This window comes from Gopherus flavomarginatus, chromosome 9 (genome assembly GCF_025201925.1).
Source record: "Gopherus flavomarginatus isolate rGopFla2 chromosome 9, rGopFla2.mat.asm, whole genome shotgun sequence".
NCBI classification, from domain to species: domain Eukaryota; kingdom Metazoa; phylum Chordata; order Testudines; family Testudinidae; genus Gopherus; species Gopherus flavomarginatus.
The window spans coordinates 30,882,695-30,894,656 of NC_066625.1; the positions used below are offsets into that span (position 1 = coordinate 30,882,695).

General features: G+C 51.5%; 1 non-coding gene across 1 annotated transcript; it reads right to left on the minus strand.

Moving 5' to 3' along the window:
* Positions 1–10,251: 10,251 nt before the first annotated feature.
* TRNAK-CUU (transfer RNA lysine (anticodon CUU)) lies at positions 10,252–10,324 on the minus strand. The gene has a single exon. It is a non-coding gene; the product is annotated as a tRNA-Lys (tRNA).
* Positions 10,325–11,962: the final 1,638 nt, after the last annotated feature.

An 11,962-nucleotide genomic window follows, 5' to 3' on the forward strand; every position in this document is an offset into this window, starting at 1 on the left:
GTTAGCATGAAAACCTCCAAGCTTAGTTACCAGCTTGGACCTGGTACCTGCTGCCACCACCCAAAAAATTAGAGTGTTTTGGGGCACTCTGGTCCCTCTGAAAAACCTTCCCTGGGGACCCCAAGACCCAAATCCCTTGAGTCTCACAACAAAGGGAAATAATCCTTTTTCCCTTCCCCCCTCCAGGTGCTCCTGGAGAGATATACAGACACAAGCTCTGTGAAACTACACAGAGTGACTTCCCCTCTCTGTTCTCAATCCTGGAAACAAAAAGTACTTTCCTATTCCCCCAGAGGGAATGCAAAATCAGGCTAGCAAATCCAACACACACAGATCTCCCCCCCCTGATTTCTTCCTCCCACCAATTCCCTGGTGAGTACAGACTCAATTTCCCTGAAGTAAAGAAAAACTCCAACAGGTCTTAAAAGAAAGCTTTATATAAAAAGAAAGAAAAATACATGCAAATGGTCTCTCTGTATTAAGATGATACAATACAGGGTCGATTGCTTAAAAGAATATTGAATAAACAGCCTTATTCAAAAAGAATACAAATCAAAGCACTCCAGCACTTATATTCATGCAAATACCAAAAAAAAAAGAAACCATATAACTTACTATCTGATCTCTTTGTCCTTACACTTAGAAACAGAAGACTAGAAAGTAGAAACTACTTCTCCAAAGCTCAGAGAAAGCAGGCAGACAGACAAAAGACTCCGACACTAAATTCCCTCCACCCAGAGTTGAAAAAATCCGGTTTTCTGATTGGTCCTCTGGTCAGGTGCTTCAGGTGAAAGAGACATTAACCCTTAGGTTCAGGGGGGCTCTGGCCATAGGGAATCGGAGGGTTGTTCCAGTATTGGGTACGGGGACTCTGTGGCATGGCATAAGCCCACCCCCAAGGGGAAGGGGCTTGCTGCCCCTTGCCAGTCACTCACTCCAGGGACCAACCCCCCTGCACCATGCTCCATTGCCCCCATGGGGGCCCACAAACATGTTGGGCACTAGGCCCACAAAAAGTTAATCTGGCTCTGTGCAGGGGCCCTGCTCTCGGCTGAGGCCTGCTAAGTATCGCTGTGATTTAACAAAGTCTGCCTGGAGCACCATCCATGTGTGGGTCTGATACATGGGAGTGTGCCATGTCAGGGGGCAACCCAGCTGGGGGGGACTCGAATTGACCATATGCAGCATCAGCAGCAGGGTTTGAATGCAGTTAGCAACCAAAGCAGCTGACGAGGTTTCCCTCCTGACAGTAGGCTGGCACCTGGCTGCCTTCCTGTAACCAGTTTAACAGGCTGATTTCCACTCTGGCCGGGACCCTCTGATCTGCTTGGTGTAACCAGTTCAGCTGGTCTTGCTCCCGCTCAGTTCATGGTGCAATAGGGCATCCCACAATGCACTGCTGCTAGTGCTGCTCTGGACTCTCTCACATACTGGCGCACTATGGGAGAGCTGCTCAGATTTTCCCACAGTGCACTGATACAAGCCTGGTTACACCGCACAGGAGGTGGGGAGGCATAAAGTCTAGTCTATCTAGCAGGGATGGGCAACTTTAAGGTAGTAGAGGACCACAAGATCATGAAAACTCTTTAGTGGACCAGGAGTGGTGATATAGGGATGTGATGTGGGGAGGGGAGAGTGTCAGGTCCTGCCCTCAGGTGGGTGGGATGCACTGCTGGATCGCCAGCTCTCAGCAGGTCTGGGGCAGGCCAAATAAAATAACCTGGCAGCCTGGATATGGCCCCCGGGCCGCCAGTTGCCCATCCTCGCTATATAGGGCCTTACACAGCACTCATCATTGTAGAATCTGAACGTCTTCCAGTAATGCATTAAATGACATGCCTACACATCTGTCCCATGTTGTGTGTTCTCTCGTCCTCTCCCCAGTGGATTCTCTCTGCTGTCTGGTTCATCTTGGCAGTGGGAGATGCTTCTGCCCTGGTGAATGTGTCTTGCAGAGAAAGCAGCCTTGGACTAATCACAGAAATGATTCAGAAAAACCTGCCATCCCAGATTTCCAGGCCGTGTCACCTGGGTCCATTCAATGCAGAGAACGTGAAAAGTAGAGATTGGGGCTGATGCTGGGACATCCAGAGCTGGTCAATGGATCAGTGCTAAATTCCCAGGAGAGAACAATGATGCAGCAGTGGGTGTGTTCTTCCGCTGGCCTGCTGGACCAGACAGCTTAGAGACACAAGGCATAGGAAGTGGAAGGAGCTCCTATCTCTGCAGGTAGTTTGTCCGCGTCTCACTGCTATAGTGTCCTTCATGAAGCCAGCAGAGCGCGTTTGGGTCTTTGGGGGCCATGCTTTTGCCCAGCATTTCCCATCGGGGATTGCAGCTTGTCCCCAGGTACAATGCTGCTATCGGAATACAGTGAATGTCTGATCCATTTGTGTGACTCCAAGTCCTCCAGCCAGAATAAACCATGAATGGATGTGCTGGCTGCAGCTGATCTTCCCCGGAGGCTGCTGCTGGCCTCTCTTTCTCTGACTCTGTTTTGCCTCCTTCATGTCACTGAATCACTTTCTTTTCCTAGTCCCTCAGGAACTGGATAGCGCCCCTCCAGTGCCTTCTGCGCAAGGATCTCAAAGCACTGTGCAGACATTAGAGAATTCAGCCTCACCACACCCTGGGAGGCAGGTAACGTTTCCCCGATTTGACAGATATAGACACCAAAGCACAGACAATACCTTGCCTAAAGTCACAGAGCGAGTTAGCAACCGAGTTGGAAATAAAACTCCAGATCTCCTGACTGCAAGTCCTCTGCACTAAGATATCCTGCTTTCCTGAAAAGTCACCTGAACCATTTCCTCCTTCAGCTGCTAGACAGAGCAAACTAACCAGTTCCTAATAAAGTCTTTAGAGGAAAGATCATTTGGATCCGCAGGTGGCCTGTGCAAGATTACAAGAGTTTGCCGCACTGCCCTCAATCAGTGTGAGGCCAGCGAAATGGGCAGCAACTGCATTTGCTCTGCCTGGGAGGTGTCAGCTTGAAATCTATCCATTGCGCAGTTTCATCCCTTAGATTTAAAGAGTTGTTCAAAAAGCCATTGTTGGTTGGAGATGTTCCATCTACAACACTTACAGAGAGAGGCCTTAATTTAAACCCCTGTTGGTGGGCTCCATATACACCAGATCCACTGGAAACCTCAGACTTTGTGTGTTGAGTGAAATCTCCTGATGTGGTTTAAAGAGCTTTAATACAGCAGCCGGAGGCAGGCTGATTCCCTGTCTCCAGAGGAAGGTGGGAAGGACAAGGCACTTTCTTTACAGCACATGTACGGCGGGAGAGTGATTCACTATCACTGTGTCTCAGCAGCTACTGCGGGGACTGGAGCGATGCACTGGGAAGCAGTGAGAGCATATTGCAAATAGCAGCATCAGAAGGGAAACTAAGTCACTGGTCTCTGCTAGGGAAGGTGAGTGGGGAAGAGGGCCGTGTGCAGTTGGGATATCTGTGCCACCCCTTCATGGCTCTGAGAAAGCAATTCAAGCCCTAGCAGCCCTGGGAGCCAGTTCCTTCTCCGTCGGGTCTCCAATCAACAGGAGTATGGGGACACTATCAAAGTACTGAGTCTCAGAGCCCAGCTCAATTGACTTGGGTTCACCTGGGTCGGGTGCTGGGTTGAAAATAGCAGTGTAGACGATACCACTTGGCCTGGAGCCCAGACTCTGAGGCTGTACCCACTTGTCGGGGTACAGAGCCTGGCTTTATGAACTGCGGGGTCCGATTTGAATACTCAGCAGCGGTCCGGGGCTTCGGCGGCACTTTGGCAATGAGGGTCCACTCTGGGTCTTCCGCGGCACTGAAGGACCTCCTCCCCATCGCTGAAATGCTGCTGAAGACCTCCAGAGTGGACCGCTACCGGGTAAGTAAAAAAAAAATTAAAAAGGCACCTAAGGCGCAGGGCCCAATTCCGGGGAATCGAGGGAACCGGCCTAAAGCTGGACCTGGAGCCTGGGCTCCATCCCAAGACCAATGTCTACGTGGCTCTTTGCAGCCCCATGAGCCCAAGTCAAGTCACCCAAGCTCTGAGCCTCAGCCCTATGGGTCTTTTATTGCAGTGTGAGACACAACAGACAAGCTGCTGTCTGGAAAACAGCCCTGCCAAGAAGCCAATTCTCAGGCAACTGAGTCACAGTCTTCACTGCAGTGTTAGCTCAAGAGGAGAGAACTTGATCTATCCCAGTTTGAGTGAGAGCAGTCACACCGCGAAACAGCACTGGAGCAGCACAGGAGGAATGGATTAGGAGCACAGTGGGTCTGTCTGCACAGCAAAGAAAAACCCATGACTGGCCCATGCTAGCTGACTTGGGCTCATGGGGTGTTTCACTGCTGTGTAGACTTCTGACCTTGGGCTGGAGCTCATCTCTGGGACCCTCCCATCCCAGTATCAGCAGTTCTCAATCATCAACGCACACACCCCTGCCAGGCCAGCTAGCTGGAGTTTACAACACCATTTACCTTAAGCTGGGGACTTGTGTGTGTGGATGGAAGTTGCATTAGGGGCAACACTCACATTATAGCTCAAGCTAACACTGCAGTGAAGACAAGCCCTATGAACAACAGGCTAGATCCTCAGCTTGTGTAAATCAGTTAGCTCCACTGAAGCCAGTGGTGCTTTGCCAGCTGTGGATCTGGCCCAGGAACAGCAAGAGAAGGTCTGCTTGGAGAGCATTGGCTGGCATTGGAGATGTATGCTGAATGCAGATAAGTTCACAGAGACAGCAGCAGCTGAAGAGCCTGGCTTTGCTCCGGGAAGTGGCTTTGTAATAATGGTACCTTCTCAGTTGGCAGCTCTGCTCCCTGAGTGTGTCAGAGTGAAGGCTGCAGGGACAAAATTAAGTGCATCCGTTTTCTTTCCTGGTGACCCTGGTAAGGGGGTCAGCTGGGCTGTATCCTGAATCAAAATGGTTTATTAAACTCCAATTGGTTACAGCAGTGCAAACCCACCCAGGGCTGATCAGGCTGTGCAGGTGTTCTGAGGACAGGAATTGGCCTGCAGTTTCTTTATTGTTGGTGAGATGTGCAGGGCTCAGTGTATCCTCCTACATTCTAGGCTTGGTTTGTAGTTAAAAGGGAGATACCCATTTGATGTGAAATTGCTGAAGGGTGATAGCCATAGGGTTCCACCATGGCATTGTTTGGAGTCACAATTCAGGGCAGAACCATGCTTCAAAGAAATGTCTCTGTATGTGGATCTCCTGACCAGGGTAAGGAAGGGTGGCTGCTCTGTAGCATTTGCACTGGGGGCTGTGATTCTCAATAGTTCAGGTGTGGTAAACAGGGCTGGTCTGGGTCAGAGCTTGTACAGGGAGCCCTCTAAGAGGTGGCACTGCTCTTCCCTCTGAGTTGATGCTAAATATGTGTCTACTGCTGGAGGTATCATTGCTCCAGTGGAACTAAATGGAAACTACTGTTTTTAAGGTCACTAAAACTCCTGAGACATGTTGACAGGAGCAGCAGTGGGAGGCCTTAAGTGCTGGACAGCTTCCATATGGGTCATTGCATCTACCTGCCTACAACCCCCTCACACAGATGCAGGGATTTTTCTCTTCCAGCCCAAGTGGTTGTGTTGTGTTGCTGTATGGTGGATGTTTCACCCCTGTGGTGCTTAAAGCAATTCCACTACGTCTCGAAAGTGCTTTGGGAGTGCAATAAATGAAGTGATTCTTCTCTGGACCCTGGTCTCCAGCTTTCCAATACAGAAACCATCATTAAACAAGCTACCCATAAATAGACTGCTCTTTAATACACATGCCTTGTGTTAGATTCCCCTCTCTTACACAGCCTGTTTGTACAGTCTGTACAGAGACCCACGCTTGAGGCCTGGCCTGCATTTAGAGGGCTCGAAGCTGCAAAGGCTGCTCTATTTTTTTTTGTCCCCCCCACTCTTGACAATGGCTTCTGCCTCTAGTGCTGGTCCATTCATTAAAAGGTGTAAAGCTGTAAAAGCAAGTTGAAAATTCAGGCCCCACTAATTGAATCTCACACCCACGTAAAGAATCTCTCCTTTTCTTTCCAAGTGTGTGTCACTCCAAAAAGCTGTGTTCCTAAGGGGACACCACTACATAAACAGAGAAACAAAATACCAGTGGCAATTTTTATTATTGTACAGTGGGAGGGAACCCACAGTAAGAAGTGTTTTTAAAGCACCCCAGCTACTGGAAGGAGAGTATAGCTTGGTTTCACTTCTGCGTACCATACGGAAAGTAGCTAATGCAGAGATGGGACCCAGCGTGGCATTTCAGCTCTAGCTTGGGTGGTCCTAGCTCAAGATTCGAGGCTTCATTCAGGTTTGGGTTCTGATTCAATAGTATGGGAAATCTTGTGAGCATGTGACCCAAGTGTGTGACCCTAAAGATCACTGGCACCAATGAGACAGCTACTCTGTCTTCATAGTGCTCTTGATAGAGTAATACAGGGTGGTGGCTGGAGTAATAGTGCTGGAGTCTTTAGATCTGATCCAAAGCCCTTGATATCACTGGGCTTTGGATCAGGCACTCAGTGAACACTTCGGGCTAAATTCCGCATTCAGGATCAGAAAGTTCCGTTCGTGTCAATGGGCTTGCGGTGCTGTCACTGAGAACGGGCTCTCGCTCTCTGTGCCCTGCACTGAATGCTGTCTGATGTGAAGTTTCTAGAATTAAATCCGTCCCTTGGAGCTGGTGGTCTGGAAGAAGAGACTCACCTTAGCGCCTCTTTCTGTGTGCTGCAGACCAGAATGTAAACAGTCATTACATACGGGCCACCTCTCTGAAGATGTAGCGGATCCTGATGTGCTGGGTTTGGGACCAGACCAAAGGGTTTTTCCCTCTAAGGATGTGATCCTGGAGATGAGTTTTCTGTTTGCAGGCATCTCAGAGCTGCCAGTACTGGGATTATCTGATCTGACAGCAGATGAGAGAATCTGACAGGCTGTTTATTGTCTCATCTGAGTGGCGTTTCACACCTGTCTGATCCCATCTCCCAAAGCTGATCAGCAGGAGGGAGGCAATACCCCAGATGGCTGAGCATTTACACAGTGACCTGAAGAGAGGCTTCTGGTTAGAAGGGGACCTTCCAGCCTTGCCCACTTTGAGATGCAAGAACGCAAGGCCTTGAGAATGTCCCCACTCTGCTGCTTTCTCCTCCCTTCTCAGTGCAAGGCTGAGAGTGTCCTGTTGGCACTGGCAGGAGTCATGGGAAAGGGGTGAAAAGCCAGCGCTATTGCGCAGCAGGGTGGGGCCGTCATTTTGAGTCCTGGCACTTTGAAGCTACTGCAACACAGGATTCTGCTGAGCTAGCTTGATGTTACTCCAGCTTCCTCCATTCATGTAAGTCTAGAAACTGCCCTGCCACATTTGGACATCTCAAATTCCAAGCACAAACAACGTCCCGTGGGGAGCATCTCTTGCAGGACCATCAAGATGCTCCTTCCTGGGGTCCTGTATCTAAATGATGCTCGGCACCAGCATGCTGAAGATCCCTGGATGAGAACAAAACACATGGATAAAGGCTTTGTTGGCTTCTGCTTGAAACACGCAGCCCAGCCCATTGCCTACGTTCAAGTCTGCAGCCAGCCCCCAGAACATAGTCCTGCCCCCACCATATCACTGCTGCCTACTGGGCACCTAGTCATCCTGCAGTATGACTGGGTTTCAGCTCTAGCTTGGGTGGGTGTAGCTCAAGATTCGAGGCTTCATTCGGGTTTGGGTTCTGATTCAATTCAATTCAAACTCCCTAAAACCCTTCGGCAGAGCAGAATGGCCACTTGCCCATTTGTTTTCTTCACATGGTTTTACATTCCTCCTGGCCTCACAGCTCGGTCTCATCACCTGCTCACACCACTGCTTTTGCTGTAATATTCCAGGAAGCACCCCAGTCCTCAGACTTCCCCCCCCCCACCCCACTGCAATACTGCTTGCAGATTGGTCAGCTGGATGGCGGCATCACAGCATGCCTGGCCAATCGGCAAAGGACACCAGAGCATGGAATTCAAACAAGGGTGTGAGTTTTGCAGGAGAATTTCCTTGCACTGGATGCAGCTGGGTTAGTAGCTGTGCATCCTGCTCTGCCTGGAGAACTAGGACATGCGTGACAGCCCCAGGATTCCACACTCGCCCTCGAGGGAATGGACGCAGGCATCCGCATGACTCCAGAAGCCGGTGCTGCGTTGCCCAAATAACTGTCAGCTGATGCAGCATTCTGAAGTTAGCTTCTTAAAGACTTGATCTTGTACTCGGAGTCAGTGGGAGTTCAGGGCTGAGTAATGAATGTGGGATTGGACTCTAAAACTATATTACATTGTGGGAGGAAAGCACCTAGGCAGTTTAAGCAGGATAATATCATAAACAGGTCGGATTGCCCCAAAATGAATGCTTTGGCATGATGGCTTCCCAATGGGCATCTTCTTTGCTATTGAATAAAGCACGCCTGTTTCAGGAACAAGCCAGAGCTCGGAGGAGAATAAGTGGCCTTTCCATCTCCAAAATGCTTTACAAATATTAATGAATCCTCCTGCGAGGTAGGACATTATTGTCCCTATTTGATGGATGGGGAAACTGAGGCACAGTGAGGCAAAGTGATGTGTCCTTGGAGGGGGAGAGAGGTGCTGTCAGACAGGCTCAGGCCTCTGGGTCTAGATCCCACCTGTGTCTAGTGTGCTGTCCATGCTGGCAATGGCCTGTTAACTGTCTGCTTGCTGATGTCGGACAACCTGCCACGAGTTATCACTACTGCACAGGAACTGGAGAAATGGGGCTAAAACATGTGGCTGCTAGGAGAGGGAAACCAAGCCCTCAGCAATGCCCATGCCGATCCCTGTGCCTCTCGCCACTTCCGGCTATCTGTGCCTTGGGAGGTGTGTGAGCAGGGGGACTGGGGAGTCAAATGAATGCAACTAGCACTTGAGTTTAATTTAGCTCCTCAACCCCTAGGCATGTCTGCACACATACATAGATCCAGGGCGGGGGGCTTCTGGCACTGTTGTGGCTCCAGCTGTACTCAGAGGCAGGGGATGTAAAGCCTGACTCTGGCGGTAGCAACCCTTGTGAACTCAGCAGCGTGGGTCTGCAACTACTGGCTAGAGTGACCAGAGAGCAAGTGTGAAAATCAAGACAGAAACCCTAATATCAGGATGGTGCCAATAATATTGGGACATCTGGTCACCCTATTCCTGGCACTAGTGCACTTCGTGTGGGTCCTACTGCACTGAGGGATGCTGGCTCAGCCTCCCACCCCAAAGCACCAATTTATTGCTCTGTGGACTCCCAGGTCTTAAATGCTGCTAAGGGAATGTGAGGTTGCTGTGCTTTGCTTCGAGGCTAGCCATAGCAGCTGTGTTTTGATTAGTCTGAGGCCTGCAGCATAATCAGTTAAGACATTTCAACAAAGAGCACTTGGGGCCTTTCCACCAGGAAATTCTGGAGCAAGTGTTGGCCGAACAGTTAATTGTGCTTTGCAATCCCCTCCATCCTTCGTCCCGGCTCCTGAATGGGACTGCTTGGCACAGGCACTCGTGCACCCCAGGGTCACTCTCTCCTGTAAATCTGATGGTCCCTGGGTAAGAGGAGGCAACAACTGGCCTTATCTCCATGACAAGTGCGCTCACTGCAGTGCCAAACACTCGGGAATTCATCCCGCTGCAGCGCTGCATGCCCCCGTTCTACACAGGCAACTTCTGACCCTGCCGGAGAAAGGCAGCTCTCTGCTTTAGTATGGCGGGAGGAAGGAAGGACAGAGCGGGTTTGCTCTATTGCACGTGCGGGAGGCAGACGAGGGTTTTTCAATATGTTAACGTAGGCAATTTGTGAGTGTGCTGCAGCTGATGTCAGCTGTTTTCTCCCACCTCTCCCAGGCTTCCCTTGTACCTATTGGGTTTCCGGGAACTGGGTGGGTGGAAGTCCGCCCACTGCTAAAGGATCCCCCCCAGCCTAAGGGGAGGATCTACAGGACCTCAGAACCCAACTGATTTTGGGAGACAACTAATAAAAGAACAAGGACAGGAGTGTGGTCAAAGGGTCATAAGAAGGGAGCCTGATGGGGACACCGAGCAGAGAACCCCGGACAGCGCCCACTGCTCCTCAGATCAGAAACAAGCCCCACAGTCACAGGAGTCTCCATTGGCCAACCTCCTCTCCCTGGTTGTGTAGATGGCCATGTTAGGCAGGGCAAGGAGGAGGTTGACCAGGAGGTCCTGTGACTTTGTGGGGCCATGGAAAAGAGGACTCTAGAAAGACAGATTTTTAAGATCTTAGTGAGTAGCTTATCACTTGACCAGGGACTTGAACCCTGGACCCTCAGATTAAGAGTCTGATGCACTACCAACTGAGCTAGCCAGGCTCGCCAGCCTTCCCTTGTAGGGAGCTAAGGGCCTGATCTTGTTCTTCTTACTCTCACACCAGCAGTCCCACAGAATAAGCATCGCAGGATCAGGCCCCCAGGATTTGATCCTATAAAATGAGCTGTGGTAACGTCTGGTGCAGGCAATGGGCTTTTGGGGGGTAGCAATGGTAGGGGGTGCTAATGCCGACCACGCACAGTGGTTTAGACCTTCTCCATAACAGGCTGAGATGGGAAGGGGCTAAAACCTCAACAGCTGGTCTACGCTAGTGGTGTTGCTAGCAAGAAAGGGGTTGGCATGCAGGTCTAAGGGCCCCAGTATAGGAGGTCTCTGAGTCCCAGCTCAGAGCTGGCTCTGCTAGCTCAACACTAGAGTGGGGGAAATTTTTTTGGACACAGGTTATTTGCCAAAGAACTGCAGTTTTGGTCAGCCACAACTCTCTGGGACCTTTTCCCCAGGTGGGGGAGAGGGAGGGAACAAAAACGAACATCCTCCTATAACCTTTAGCACAGTGGGTAGGGCACTTGGGTGAGCTGTGAGATAGGCAGGTTTGAATCTGTACTCAAGGCTTGACTACAGATATTCCCCTCTCCCAGGTAAGCACTCTCCCCACCTGGCTATAGGTCAGTGCCTTAACAAGGGCAGGTGAGTGAGGCACTTGCCTCAGACACACAAAGCTGGGGGGCACAGAAAGAGGTAGAGAGGGGAAAAAAGGCTGTTGGCACGGAGATATTTATAACCCAGGTGATCTAATCCTTGGCCCCATCTGCTGCCCCCCACGCACCTCCCCCGAGTGTGACTTGCTTCCCCCTTCCTGGGTCCAGGAACAGAGTCCCTGTCCTTCCCCTGCAGCAACTGCTGCCGCAGAGTCCTAGTGCCGCCCCCCCATCTCACTGCCAGGGCAGACTGACTGTGAGCCTGCCCTTCCCCCTCAGACCCTTTCATTTTCCAATGGGACTCTCCAGCAGTACAGGCCTCCCTACCCACAGTCACTGCTCCTGCCCCATGCTGGGCAAGGAGGCAGCCCCATCCCTCACCCCAGTGATGCTACAGTCGGGGCAACAGCAGGGGAGGAGGCGCATGCAGCACCCCACGGCACCCACCACGGGGGCGGTGGGGGAGATTCCTGGACCTGAGAGGGGCCCTAGAAGCACATGCAGTGACAGTGGTAGAGGTGAGTGTGCTGCTGCGGGGGCAGGAAAGGGGGGCTCCTCCCCCAGAGCTCGCTGCTGCCGGAAGGGAAAGGGCTGGGGGGAGTCCCCCTCTCTGGCCCCTGTCCTGGACCAGCCTGCTTGCACTCCAAACTCATCCCCAGCCCTGCCCCACTCCAGACACCCCCAGTCAGAGCTTTCACCCCCCCCCACGGCACCCTCAACCCTCTGCTCTAACCCTGAGCCTCTCCAACACCACAAACACCTTATCCCCAGTCCCAGCCAGAGCCCTCATCCCCCCACACTACTACTCTTGCCCTGAGCCCCTTCCACATTCCAAACCCCTCATCTGCAGCCACAGCCCTCACCCCTGCAGCCCATCCCTCTTCTCCCTTCCCATCCCTAAACTCCCTCCCAGAGCCTGCAGCCCAATCTCCTGTCCCAGCCTAGGGCCTGCACCCCAGACCTCCTCCCCCACCCAAATTC